Source organism: Hakea prostrata, chromosome 1 (assembly GCF_041222555.1).
Source record: "Hakea prostrata isolate BN-2017 chromosome 1, UWA_Hpros_2, whole genome shotgun sequence".
NCBI lineage: Eukaryota > Viridiplantae > Streptophyta > Magnoliopsida > Proteales > Proteaceae > Hakea > Hakea prostrata.
In genome coordinates, this window is record NC_142600.1 from 69,884,488 (window position 1) to 69,897,580 (window position 13,093).

Here is a 13,093-nt window from a genome sequence, read left to right on the forward strand (position 1 = left end):
TCCTACACCCCCTTGGGGTGGCTTTTTTGGACCCGCGCCTACTAACCGGGAGCGGGACCGTGTATTCGTTGGTAACACAATGTAAAACATGAGCCATGCTCAACAATTAATTTGGATAATCATGGATGCATGAGGTGTTCTCTGTTTAGTGCTTCCAGAACAATTCACTTGCTTTCTTTTGTTCCCATTTTTTGAGGCTTTTCCTTTTTAACTTCCGAGTGAGAAGGTAAAGTGTAATGCTTTCTCACGCATAGATAACTTGAGAAAAGGAACTACCGTTCTTGTCTATTCTTCTAAAACCCAAGTTGCCTTGTACGTACGTACTAGCAATGATTTGGATTTTCGTGTTTGTTTCCAGGGAAGCCCCATAAAATGAGGAGAAGGGAAATAGTCTTCTATGAGAACGCGTTTGCGTTGATTTTCCCCCTTTCCTTTGGGTTTAGGTTGTGTTTGGGGGCATGCCACGGCGCTCAAGGAATGGAGGTAAAGCCGTTTCATCTATTGTTGAACCACGGCACTAGTATATGATGTTTCCATTTTAGGAGACCAATTCTTGTGTTGGGAGATCGTTCTTTATTTGAAAATAATGTGCGAAAAATTCATTTTGGAAATATTTCTTAATTGAATTAATAATTTGAATTTTTTTTATAATAATCGAAAAATCTAGTTTCCAAGAAATGACGAGACACAAGAGAGGAAGGTAGATGAGGTTAGTGAGCAAGAGTGAGATGGTATTATTTCAAGAGACTTTCGCCGTCTAGACTTTTTTTATCAAGTTTCTATTCCCTCGACATGTTTAGTAAAAGCAGTGTTTTAAACCATTTTTTTCTTATTAATTCATTCTTTAAGAATAAAAGAATAAATCGTTTTAACAAATATTATCACCCAGTTTTCTGTTCTCATAACAAAAGAAACGCATCCAAATTAAACCAAAACTGATATTGGAACCAACACTATAAAAAAACCAAACCAGAACATAGAAGAAAAAAAATTGTTTTCTTATATTACAAGCTTATTTTGAATTTTTTAAATTTGAAATCATGTTTTAAATTTCAGCCTATTGTTTGAGACAACTAAAATGTAGATTTTTTCATATTATTATTTTATATTTATAATCTTGATATGATGAAAAAAAGAGAAGTGAAAGCAGAGAAATAAAAGAGTGAGAGAGAGCAAATGTGCATGGAAACGGAAGAAAGAGAACAGAGAGAGAAATTAAACAGGAGAGAAGCGAAAGGGAAAAGCATTGAGAGAACAGAGAAAGAACAAAGACGAGAAGAAAGAGGAAACGAGAAAGAACGTAGAGAGCAGAGAGAGAAGAGGTGAAATAAAGAGGAGAGAGGAGAAAAAAGAGAAAAAGGAAAAAGGAAACAAGAGAGAGTAAGAGAGAGAAAGACAGGTAAAGCTCGTATATAGCAGATAATCATTCTAAATACAGGAGAGACGGTGGGCTTTAATTGAATCAGGATAAAAATATATTAGAAAAACATGAATCCTCTATACTGCACATATATACCAAATAATAGGCTGAAAAAATAAAAAAATTACAAGTTTATTTTGAATTTTTAAAATTTAAAGTCCTGTTTTAAATTTCAGCTTATTGTTTAGCATCTATGTGCACTGCTGTGCTCAAGCAGATAAACTTTTTCCTTAATTATTACAACATACTTAGAAATATGAAAAGACACAAAATACAATGATGGGTCACTTTTTTTTTGGGTAAGTGCATTGTGTGGCCTACCTTATGCATATTTTGATTAATTATTTAGACCTTAAACTCTTAGGTTATTCCTAGTTTCTACAGATATGGTGCGAGCTCTGATACAGATGTTAGTTGATCTATGTATTAAACTTTTCGAAGCTAATGGAATGAATTGAATCAAATTCTTTAATCTATTTCACACTAAGATGGTCCAAATCTAACGTATATACACCAAAGTGGGTCCCATTAGATACACGAAAATGTTTAAGAAATTTCATGGTAACCGGTAATCTATACTTGTAAGCTTCATTATTATTAGTGGAGACCTTGAGCTTATTTGCCAAGAAGTCCAAGTCTTCGAGATAACTTATAAAAGTATAATACGAATTCGTCATCATAGAGACGTAGTTAAAATTTTAGTAAATTTCTAAGAAAAGATCCACCATTTGTCAACACGGCGTTAATACAGTATTCTCTTCGTTGGAGAGATTTGCTTATAAGGAATATAAAGACGAGAGTTTGGTAATTGCAAACATAACTAACCTTACACAACTAGCCAGAAGCCTGGAAGGGCATGAAGCCGGCTGGGATTCCTGAACTTGCACTTCTTCTTCTCTGCTTTACACTGACTCTGATGGTCTTCTTCCCCTTTTCTTTCTCTCCATCGATTTCTACAGATCAGAGTTTTATTGGTTCTACTTTCCAGTTGATCACGAAGGCCAAGTCAAGTCCTGTATTTGTGTTCTTTTTCTGCAACTTGATTGTTATTGCTATTCTTCTTGAGAACTCAACATCTTCTTATCAAGAGTTTGATTGGTTTGGGTTTCTCTCTTCAGAGGAGGAGAAGGAGACTGAGGAAGTGAACATCATGGATGATATGGTGGAAAACAGCCAGAATAATGATGATGATGATGATGATGATGAATGAAGATGAAGATTTTCATGGGTATGATGGGTATGATGAGGATAATGATGATGATAGTGAAGATGATGATTTAGACAGTGAAGTCGAAGAAGGAGATGATGATTTAGAGAAGAGAATAGAAGAGTTCATAGCAAAGATCAATGAAGCATGGAAAGCTGAAAGGTTGATGGAGAGGCTGCTTCAATGATTCTCTCAGCTGGTTGGTGTATATGTTAGTTTGTTTTCCTTGATTTTCACTTTCCCAGCATGTTTTATAAGTTTGGGAATGTTTGGCTTCTTTAAAGATTATGATTCTCTCCTGCTTGAGAGAAAGAAGGTGCTGCCTGTGTTTTTCGTAGTTGGAATTGCACCATATCACAAGTTTAAATCTTGATAGTAAGAATGAATATGTAAAGAATGCTTCCACTTAAGTGAAGAGTATCAGAGTTGGACTCATCCACATTTTAGGGATCGGTGTTCGTGGCCTGTTTGGATATCAGTACTGATGTATTTGTAAAATATTATCATGATGTTGCCATAATAAATAAATTTATATTGGCTTATGAGTATTTTTGACTTTATCAGTTTTTCTTTATTTTAGCTTGTGATTTGAATGTAATAATATAAATATCCATATGAATATATGTAAGCACAAGATGTCTCCTTGTCTAAAATTTTTGGCTTCATTTAATTTATAAATAAGCATATGTATGTGCGAGACAAGTTAACTTAGCGAGCAAGATAGCTTATGAGGTTTTCACAGAAATTTTACCTTTCACAAACGTAGTCTATCATGAGCTTTCATTTTATTTTATTTTTGCATAAAAATACGAAAATTGTGGTGATGATCTCGTAATTTTATGTTGGTGTCAACGAGAGCATAAAAGTATTTCTTTACTCTATCTATATCATAGGAAGGCCAAAGGGAGAGCATGTCAATCATCCAACAAGAGAGATGAAATGTCTTATTCCGGCACTCCTTAATTTGAGGTATATATAGGAAGTGACCATGCAACATGTTCTTTTTCTCATTAGAAAAATAACATATGAGTAGCCGAGTTAGAGATGTATCTACCCACAAAGTTAGATTCGTTATCTTGTTAAATATTTACAATGTAATAGAAGAAATTAACCTAAACAATAAGAAAAAAAAATTTTTAAAAAAAAATTTAAAAAAAAAAAAAAAAATTAATTTAATATTTTTTTTAAAAAAAAAAAAAAAATTTTTTTAAAAAAAAAAAAAAAAAAAAAAAAAAAAATTTTTTTTTTAAAAAAAAAAAAAAAAGAAAAAATCCCAAAATTCTTGAAATACTATTTTTTTGGACAAAAAAGAATATTGAAATTTAGGACAGCACTGGAAAGCAATATTCAAGGATTCCTACTGGTATCAACTAGAGCTAAATAGGTTACCAAAAAAAAAAAAAAAAAATCAACTAGAGCTAAATAGAATATGTATCTCATTGTGTTATGAAGTAATTACTTAGAAAACAAATTGAAAATTAAGGGAAGACAAAAGGGAAAAAAATATATCAAGATTAATTAAAAATTGTACTTTAAAACCTGTAATAGATGGAATGTTTTCATATTTAAGCTTTATTTGGTAGACATGGGAAAGAGAGAGAGAAACCATATCTGCTTTAGTCTAATGACCCTAGCTACCTTAGTCATCCATGTAATCGTCATCTGGGATTTGTCACTTGGATGAAGAGATTACTCTTTATATAATCAAATTATTAATATTGGTCTTGAGCACTAGCTCAGACACTTCCACATATTATATTGGTGTGTGTCTTCATTTGTGAAAATTTTTATAAACAATTCGTCTTTTAAAAAGGATTCAAATCTTTGGGAGTTGAATTTTAGACTTACAATACTTATAACACAAACATCCCAATTTTTTGACATTTAAATTTGCACCCCTCAAGCTATGGTGAGACTTACAAGTAGCTTTGTTTGTAGTTAGGGTTGTTGATATAAAATCCCTATTGGCCTGAATCAGCCCAAATTCTTCGTTAGTCAGTTTAAGCCTGACTAACTTTTCAATCCAAAGTGCGGGTTTGGATTACAAAATAACTAACCCTAGTAGGGTTAAGTAGAGTTTGAGTTCAGCCCTCAAGCCAACCTAGTCTGTCTTATGTGGGGTGTTAATTTACTTAAATTAGAATACCTAAAAATTGACTTTGAATATTTGTTTAACCAAATATTTACCTAAAAGTCTTAAGAGATTAGCTTAGTTGACAATTAATAATACTTCTTAAGTAATAATAATCAATGGTTCAAATCTTCTTGTAGCTCCTAGTCTATGATTTTTTAAAGATCAGGGCTAGGTCAAGATAAATCAAGCAGGGAAGGGCTTAGAAGATCCCTATAGTAGGTAGAATTTGGGTTTGGAGTTCTTAAGTCAAGGTTAGGGTTTGAGATTAGGTCCTTAAGGCAAGATTGGATTTAGGGCCACCACAATATCCCTACCTGGGGGGTGAAACTAGTCTTAATGTCAAAATATTCATAAATGGCTCATATGGCCTTTATAGGAGCTCAGGTCCGGCCCTTGAACCAATCTTCTCTGGCCATGCCTACGTTAAACTTAAGTCTAAATGATTTAAATATTGTTTTTGATTCTCAAGTCAGGTTAATAGATAATGGTTTTTCTTTTGTTCACAATTGGCTTAAAGATAAGGGGTAGGTCAAGATAAATCAAGTGGGGACGGTCTTAGAAGATCCCTAGCAGGTAGAATTTGGGTTTGGAGCATGGTTCTACTTTTTGGTGAATTTCAGGCAAAAATTGGCCGAATATCAGATGGTTTGGTAAGTAGCAAAATAAAAACACCGGCGAAAACAACATATGCTAAATATCACCAGAAAATGGTCGATTTTTCTCTGATTTTCTGGCGAAAGGGTGAAATACAAGCAAATAAAAAGCAAAATTAGTTCTAACATTCGACGGAGATGTTTGTGATGGCGTCCGTGCTTGAATACGCCGTTGAGGTTGCATTGTCATCACTCTCTGTTCGCCGGAGATGTCAAGGATGCTTTCCAGATTCAAGATAGGAAGGAACAAAAGGAAAACGACTCCGACTAACTTTGCAAAAGGGAGGAAGGTGAGAAAGAAAACAAAAAGGAGAACAGGGTGGGAATCATTTGAGACTTGCAGGCTGCAGTTTAGAGAATAAGTGAAGACAGTAAAGTTAACATTTCAATCCTTAAGGTAAAAAGGGTGATGTGTTGTTTAGTGTGGGGCCAAACATTTATTAGAATGACTTGACTTCACGTGTTTATCATTTCATCAATTAAATTGATAATAAAGGGCTGATGTTATTGACGGTGATGAGTTATTTAGTCCAAGCATTTATTATCGATTTGACCACCTGTTTACCATTTCATTATCTAAATTAATAATATCAGGCATAATATATTATTGACCGAATTGATGCCTAAAATATAAGTGAAAAACCGACGAAATTCGCCGGTTGGCTAAGTTTCACCCCTTGGTGAACCGGCGAATTCCGCCAAATTTTCGTACCTTGGTTTAGAGTTCTTAAGTCAAGGTTAGGGTTTGAGTTTAGGTCCTTAAGGCAAGATTGTATTTAGACTGGCCTCACCCACCCCAGTCCATTTGACACCCCTACCTGGTTGGTGAAGTCAGTTAGCTTTTTTCTCTTTTGCCGGGTAGGGGTGTAAGAACTTGGTTGGTGAAGTTGAAACATAATCAATGTCAAAATATTCATAAATGATCATATTACCTTTATTAGAATTTGAGTTCAGCCCTCGAGCCAACCTTCTCTAGTCCTACGTGATCTGTGTTAATTTACTTAAATTAGTAAATTTACCCACAAATTGAATTTAAATAATTGTTTAACCAAAGATCTATCTAAAAGTCTTAAGGGATTAGCTTAGTTGGCAATTACTAATACTTCTTAAGTCATAATAGTCAATGGTTTAAATCTTCTTGGAGCTACTAGTCTATGATTTTTCTTTTCTTCTCAATAGGGTTAAAGATAAGGGCTAGGTCAAGATAAATCAAGCGGAGACAGGCTTAGAAGATCCCTAGTAGGTAGAATTTAGGTTTGGAGTTCTTAAGTCAAGGTTAGGGTTTGAGTTTAGGTCCTTAAGGCAAGATTGGATTTAGACTGGCCTCACCCACCCCAGCCCATTGACACCCCTACTTGGTTGGTGAAGTCCGGGCTAAGAACTTGGTTGGTGAAGTTGAAACATTTATTTATTAGTGTAGCTTTACCTTTTTGCTTTTTCGTTACATACAAAACTTTCTTGATAGTTTCTCAACTCGCTAATTGTTCTAGCCCTATTCCATCTCACCCTTATCTTCTTGTTGTAGTGAAAATTTGCTCTTAGCTCCTTCGTTCTTTTTTGATCTGGACCTGGTTCCTGAGACCAAAATAATGGTGAGAGTGGGCCGTCTTTGGGGACGGGAAGCCACCTCCAATGATTAAGTCAGTTTAGGTAAGAAAACCAGAGACTCCTCTTGAGGAATAAATGCTCAAAGAGATGAAGACGAGAATGTTCTTCAGGAGTAATTGCAGGAGAGTCATGGCTAGAATATCCAAGTTTTACCTTTGTTCAAGCGTAGTCATGAATTATAAAGCTAAGCCCTTAGATGTGCATCTAATGAGATGGTGGGCGAAGATGACTTCTTGAAGAGACTTGAGCAATAAGCTAAATCACATGATAATCCTATCGGCGGAAGATCTTGTTGACGAATCAAAGGTCAGCGTCAGACTGATATTGATGTGACAACAACCCACAACTGGGGGGACAAATGAGGTGCCGGTTTAGGGCTTGAGGTGAGTTAGAGGTCTCTTAATCCGCAGCGAGATATTAAGAATCCTTAGTGCATTAAATGCTGATTTGAGAACTGAATAATGGTTGCGTCGAATTCCTCACTCCCACCACCTTTACCGAGAAGTCGCATGCAGACAAATGTGTATCACTTGCATGGTCCTCATCACACAGCTTCTCCGAGGGAAGGATCTCCGAGAAGTTCCCTGTCTGAGAAGCATCCATTAAACCATCCTGTTCCAGCTGCTCATTCCGGTTCAGCGACTGTTGTTGGAATGATCAAAACACTTCTCTTCTTTACTTAATTTAACTGAGAATCCAAACAATGGTAAAATAGTATAGCAACAAGTTTGAGAGAGACAGAGAAAGAGGAATTGAATGTTGATGTGCAAAGAAAGTTGAAGCTAGGAAGACGACGATCCAGATGTACTAGTACTGGAATTTGGTAGCAAGCAGAGATGATGATGAAATCTGTTTAAATCACCATTTTTGAGGACATGACATAATGTGGTGTCCAAGTCTAAGTGTATTGTATGGTGTATTTGTGTATATCTATAAATACTATACTTCAACTGATTTAATACAATATAATAAAACCGAGTTGCCTTGTACGTAGCGGCAATGATTTGGATTTTCGTGTGTTTCCAGGGAATAAGCCCCATAAAATGAGGAGAAGGAAATAGTCCTCTTAGAACGCGTTTGCTTTGATTCTTTTCCATTTCTTCAGGTTTAGGGCGTGTTTGGGGTGCCAAGTCGCTGTAGGAATGGAAGTAAGTTTGAAGTTTCTAAATTAAGCCATTTCATGCATGGCATGCTCAAATGCTGATTGAACAACCGAGGGAACATAGTTTGAGGAAGCCCACCATCAGATTTCAATCTAACGGCTGACATTACCACTAGGCCACTAGGATTCCGGTGCAACCGTCTTGCGTCTTGGATGAACCAGGATTAATCCGTGTCTAGATCATAAAGTTTTAGGGTTAATCTGGGAATTTCCTTTCCTAAGTTGGTTATTATTGAACCAGTTGGTTCATTTGTTGTATATCATATCATTGGCCGGTTTAGTCTCATTAGGGGTATGCAAAACACGATTCAAATTTTGGGGGTTTATGGAATTGGGAAATCCAACTGAGCTCTGGCGATTCTGGCTATGGCATCGTTCTACCTTGTTCTTCATCTTTAATCCTTGTTCTTGTATGATCCTTGTATCATCTGAAGAGAAGATGCTCAATAGAAGGAAAGGAACACTCGATGGCTTTCGTGTGGCATTTCGGTGAAGGCTTGGCTATGTTTCTGGCTGTGTGAATCGTCTTCTCTGGTATGTTCTTTGGAGTTATTCGAGAGGGCTTTTGTTCCTCAGATATGGAGGGATACTCGATGATGACTTGAGCCAATTTGGTTGCCATATACGGTGACATCTGTACCCTTATTATTCCCTGTTTTTCTGTAATTGTTGATTGATTATAGTAGATCGGACTCCAGTCTTGAGTCCCGGAGATGTAGGTTCGAAAGAACCGAACTCCGTCATCAAACACCTTGTGTCTCTTCTTCTTCTTGCTTCCAATTTTCTTGGTAAATCACATGACCGAATGATTTGTTAGGTTAGGGTTTATCGATTGTGAATCTGTATTCTTGTTTCAATTTGATAATCATATAGGTTAATCACTAAATCTAATTATAAATTAGACCTGGGAATATCATAAAGATGTACCTCTGCTGGTGTCAAATTATATAGGGTAAATGTCACTTACTTCCCTTCTTAGTTAGCCAAATGACACTGGGGCCCCTCTTAGTTGGATAATATTACTTACATCCCTTGGCAAAGTTATCGAACACCTCCCTTCTGTTAACTTTTTCATTAAATTATAGTTTTATCATTATTTTTTTAAAACCTAAATTACGTTTAATTAAAAAGATATTTTTGTTTAAAACCTCAAATTATTCTTAGTTACTCTATTAGTTAAAATCCTAAATTACCCTCAAGTTGATATTACTATTAAAACCCCCAAAATACTCTTAATTATTTTAATAGTTACAACCTTAAATTATCTTCAATTAATTTTATTCTAAGACCCTAAAATAGTAATTGAGGGTAATTTAAGATTTAAACTAAAACATAATTTTAAGTCAGGGTAATTTAGGGTTTAAAAAATACTTAATGGAAACAAATAGATATTAACGGAAAAAAAGTTAACATAAAGAGGTGTTCAAAGTGCCATTTTATCAAGTTTGTATTCTCTTGACAAGGTTTATAAAAATCGTTTTTGAAGCCATTTTTCTTACTAATTCGTATTTTAAGAACAAAAGAAATTTGCAGTACGTTTAACAAATTCCCATTATCCATCTTTTCATTCTCCAAGATTAAATGAGCAGCGTAATTGTTCTCCAAGACTGTAACAAATGCTTTCAAATTGAACCGAAATTGAAACTAGAACTAACTGTTTAGGTTAAGAACTGATATTTGATGTAAAGTAAACTGAAAATAAAGAAGAACAAGAAGATTGTTTAGCGTGGTTTCGGCTGTAGAGATCAACCTACGTCCACGATGAAGAGCTATGGCTGTGTTTTCTTATTGATGATCAATGATATATACAAGATATATATAAATAGGGAAACTTAAAGAGTATTCACCACTACTCTTTTAGTTTCACATGCCTAGGGTGACAAGTTGGCTTTGTGTTGAAGTCCTACTGTTGAGATATCATGCATGAGATATATAGAACTCTTCATCTTGAGATAAGGATTGCCTTGATTAGCTGAATGAGGTGTTTTACTTGAGAAATAAGATTCCTTATTTATCTCCTTATCCATCTCATGCGATCTGGTGTGGAGGAGTTCATGTAGGACTCTCTCAGGTTCTCTAATATGGACTCTTGGTGGTTCCCTAACATGCGCTCGCAAGCTCAATGGCACGGATGTAATGTTGAGATTAGAAATCAAGAAATTGAACTGCTTTGATGATAATGTCTTGGTGAAGATATCTGCCAACTGATCCTTGGTACAGAGGAATCTGATTGCAAGTTGTTGTTTAGCAACCTTATCACAAATGAAATGGCAATTAATCTCCACATGCTTCATGCGTGCATGAAAGATAGGGTTAGCAATAAGATTAGTGACCCCCACATTATCACACCACAAAATTGGAGGAATGGGCCAATGATGGGTTAGTCAAGCGGGGAAAGATCCCCCTCCCAGGGACGGGGGTCGTGGGTTTCAAACATGGGGCGTAGACTAGTAATTAATTTAATTCCCACCCCATAGTAACAAGCTACCCCCCCCCGAAAAAAAAAATCTGGAATTCTTTCAAAGAGACTAGTTTACCAAAAAAAATAAAATTGAGAAACTAAAGTAGCTCTAGTGTTTGCCAACGCCTTGTACTCTGACTCTGTACTGGATCGGGCCACCGTGGCTTGCTTCTTGGAACTTTAGGAAACCAAATTTTGACCCAAGAATATTACATATCCTCCAGTTGATTTTCTATCATCAAAGCAACCCGTCCAATCCACATCCAAAAATGTAGATAATTTAAAATTTGAGAATTTATAAATAAGCAATCCTTTGGTGATGGTACCCTTTAGATAGTGAAGAATCAGTTTAATTGTGGACCAATGATTGGAGGTAGGGCTATGCATAATGCATGAATTGACAAATTTTGTTGATAGCGAATTGGATGTCAGGCCATGTGAGCATAGCATACTAGAGAGCACCAACAATACCCCAGTAATGGGTAGGATCAAGTAGGGAGTTACCTGTGAATCGATTGAGTTGACTCATAGTGGACATGAGGGGTTTGAACCAATTTACAGTCAACCATGCTTGCCTTGTTGAGTGGATCAGAGATGTACTCGGACATGCTTAAGTGTAATCCATCGAGATTCCGAACCCCCAACATCCCAAGGAAGAAATGAAGTGGGCTCATGTCCTTGATAGCAAAAGTGAACCCAATGTGCTGCAAAAAGGTGGTTAACAAGTCCTCATTGCTCCCACTAAAGACGATGTTTTCTATACAGATCAATAAGTAAATGGTCCCAATTGCCTCTATATAGATGATATACAAGGAAATATCAGTTTATAATCAAACCAAACCAGGACGTAAGAAAAAATTATTTTGAGTTGGTAAGTAAAAATATCAAATGCCTCAGTTTCACTGACGATTCCAAACCAAACCAAGAATGGATTAGAAAAACTGAAAATAAATGCTTCTCACTTTAATTAAAACTCATGCCTCAATTTTGACTTGGTCTATGAAATAATGATGAGCTTAATAAAAAAAAGTAAATGTTTCATCATCCTTAGATATATAGAAAAAAAAAAAAAATACAAACTATATAACATATGGTCAAGTACAATAACAAAATGATGGGTAAGTTTTTTTGGGTAACCACCATGATATCTATCTTTTTTTTTTTTTTTTTTTGTACAAACCGGTTTTATTAAGTCGGGAATGGGGATATTAATATGCCTCAGCAAAGTCAAATCCACGATCTCTTCATTAAGAGGTGTTGGTTTCAACCACTAGAACAGCTTTTTGTTGACCACGATGTCTATCTTAGTTCATGCATATTTTGATTTATTATTCAGATGAAGTTCTTGAGTTCAGGGAGGTGGTGTCCGCTCTAATGTCAATTGTTAGGCTGATGAAATGATTTGAATAAAAACTTTTAATATATTTCGTATAAGGCAGATGGTTCATTGGTCGCGCTACAATTCCTTGAATTACCTGCATAGGATTGTGCCATGTGGCATTTAAATAAGTCGCCATATGGTTATCCAATTTACGCCGAAAGTCGGTAACATTGTGAATCATTATCCATACATCTCCTTCTCAACATAATTGTATATGAATTGTAAACTTTAGACATCTCTTTACTAATTGTGTTTTGTGTTTCCTTTGCATATTACATTAGTTTATATGAATTTCCAAACTTCCAGTTTGCCCGACAATGGACATGTGCCAATTATAAACTTTAGATTAGGTGATGTTTTAGGTCAAAATAACACTCCCAATGTGTTTATTGATCTCAAATTAGGTTACACGTCAAATTTCATGTCAAAATGACCTAAAATACCCTTCGAAACAGGGGTTCAATTTTCCATCAAACCCTTGCCAAATGATTTGAATCTAAACTTTTAATATATTTCGTGTATCGAACCTTATTAAGGCTAACCTAATTTAATGTCCGTACACCAGAGCACACCATTAGACGCGTGAGAATGTCAGAAATTTCATGGTGACCAGTAATCTATCTATGTCTTGTAAGCTTCATTATATGTTATTTTATTTTTATTTTTTCTAGAGGAAGTGAGCTTATTTGCCAAGAAGTCCAAGTCTTCGAGATAACTTACAAGAGTAGAATACTAATCCGTCATCACAGATTCACAGATTCACAGACATGAAGGTAGTCGTTCAAATTATAGTAAATTTCCAAGAAAAGATCCATCATTTGTCAACACGGCGTTAACACTGTATTCGTTGGAGAGATTTGCTTATATAAGGAACTGAAGAAGAGTTAATTGCACACATAACTAACTTTATACACACAGGGAGCTACAACAGACCTAGCTAGGAGCCTGGAAGGACATGAAGTCGGCTGGGATTCCTGAACTTGCTGCACTTCTTCTTCGCTCTGCTCTGCACTAACTCTGATTGGGTTCTTCATCTTCTCTTTGTCTCCATCCACTTCTACAGACAA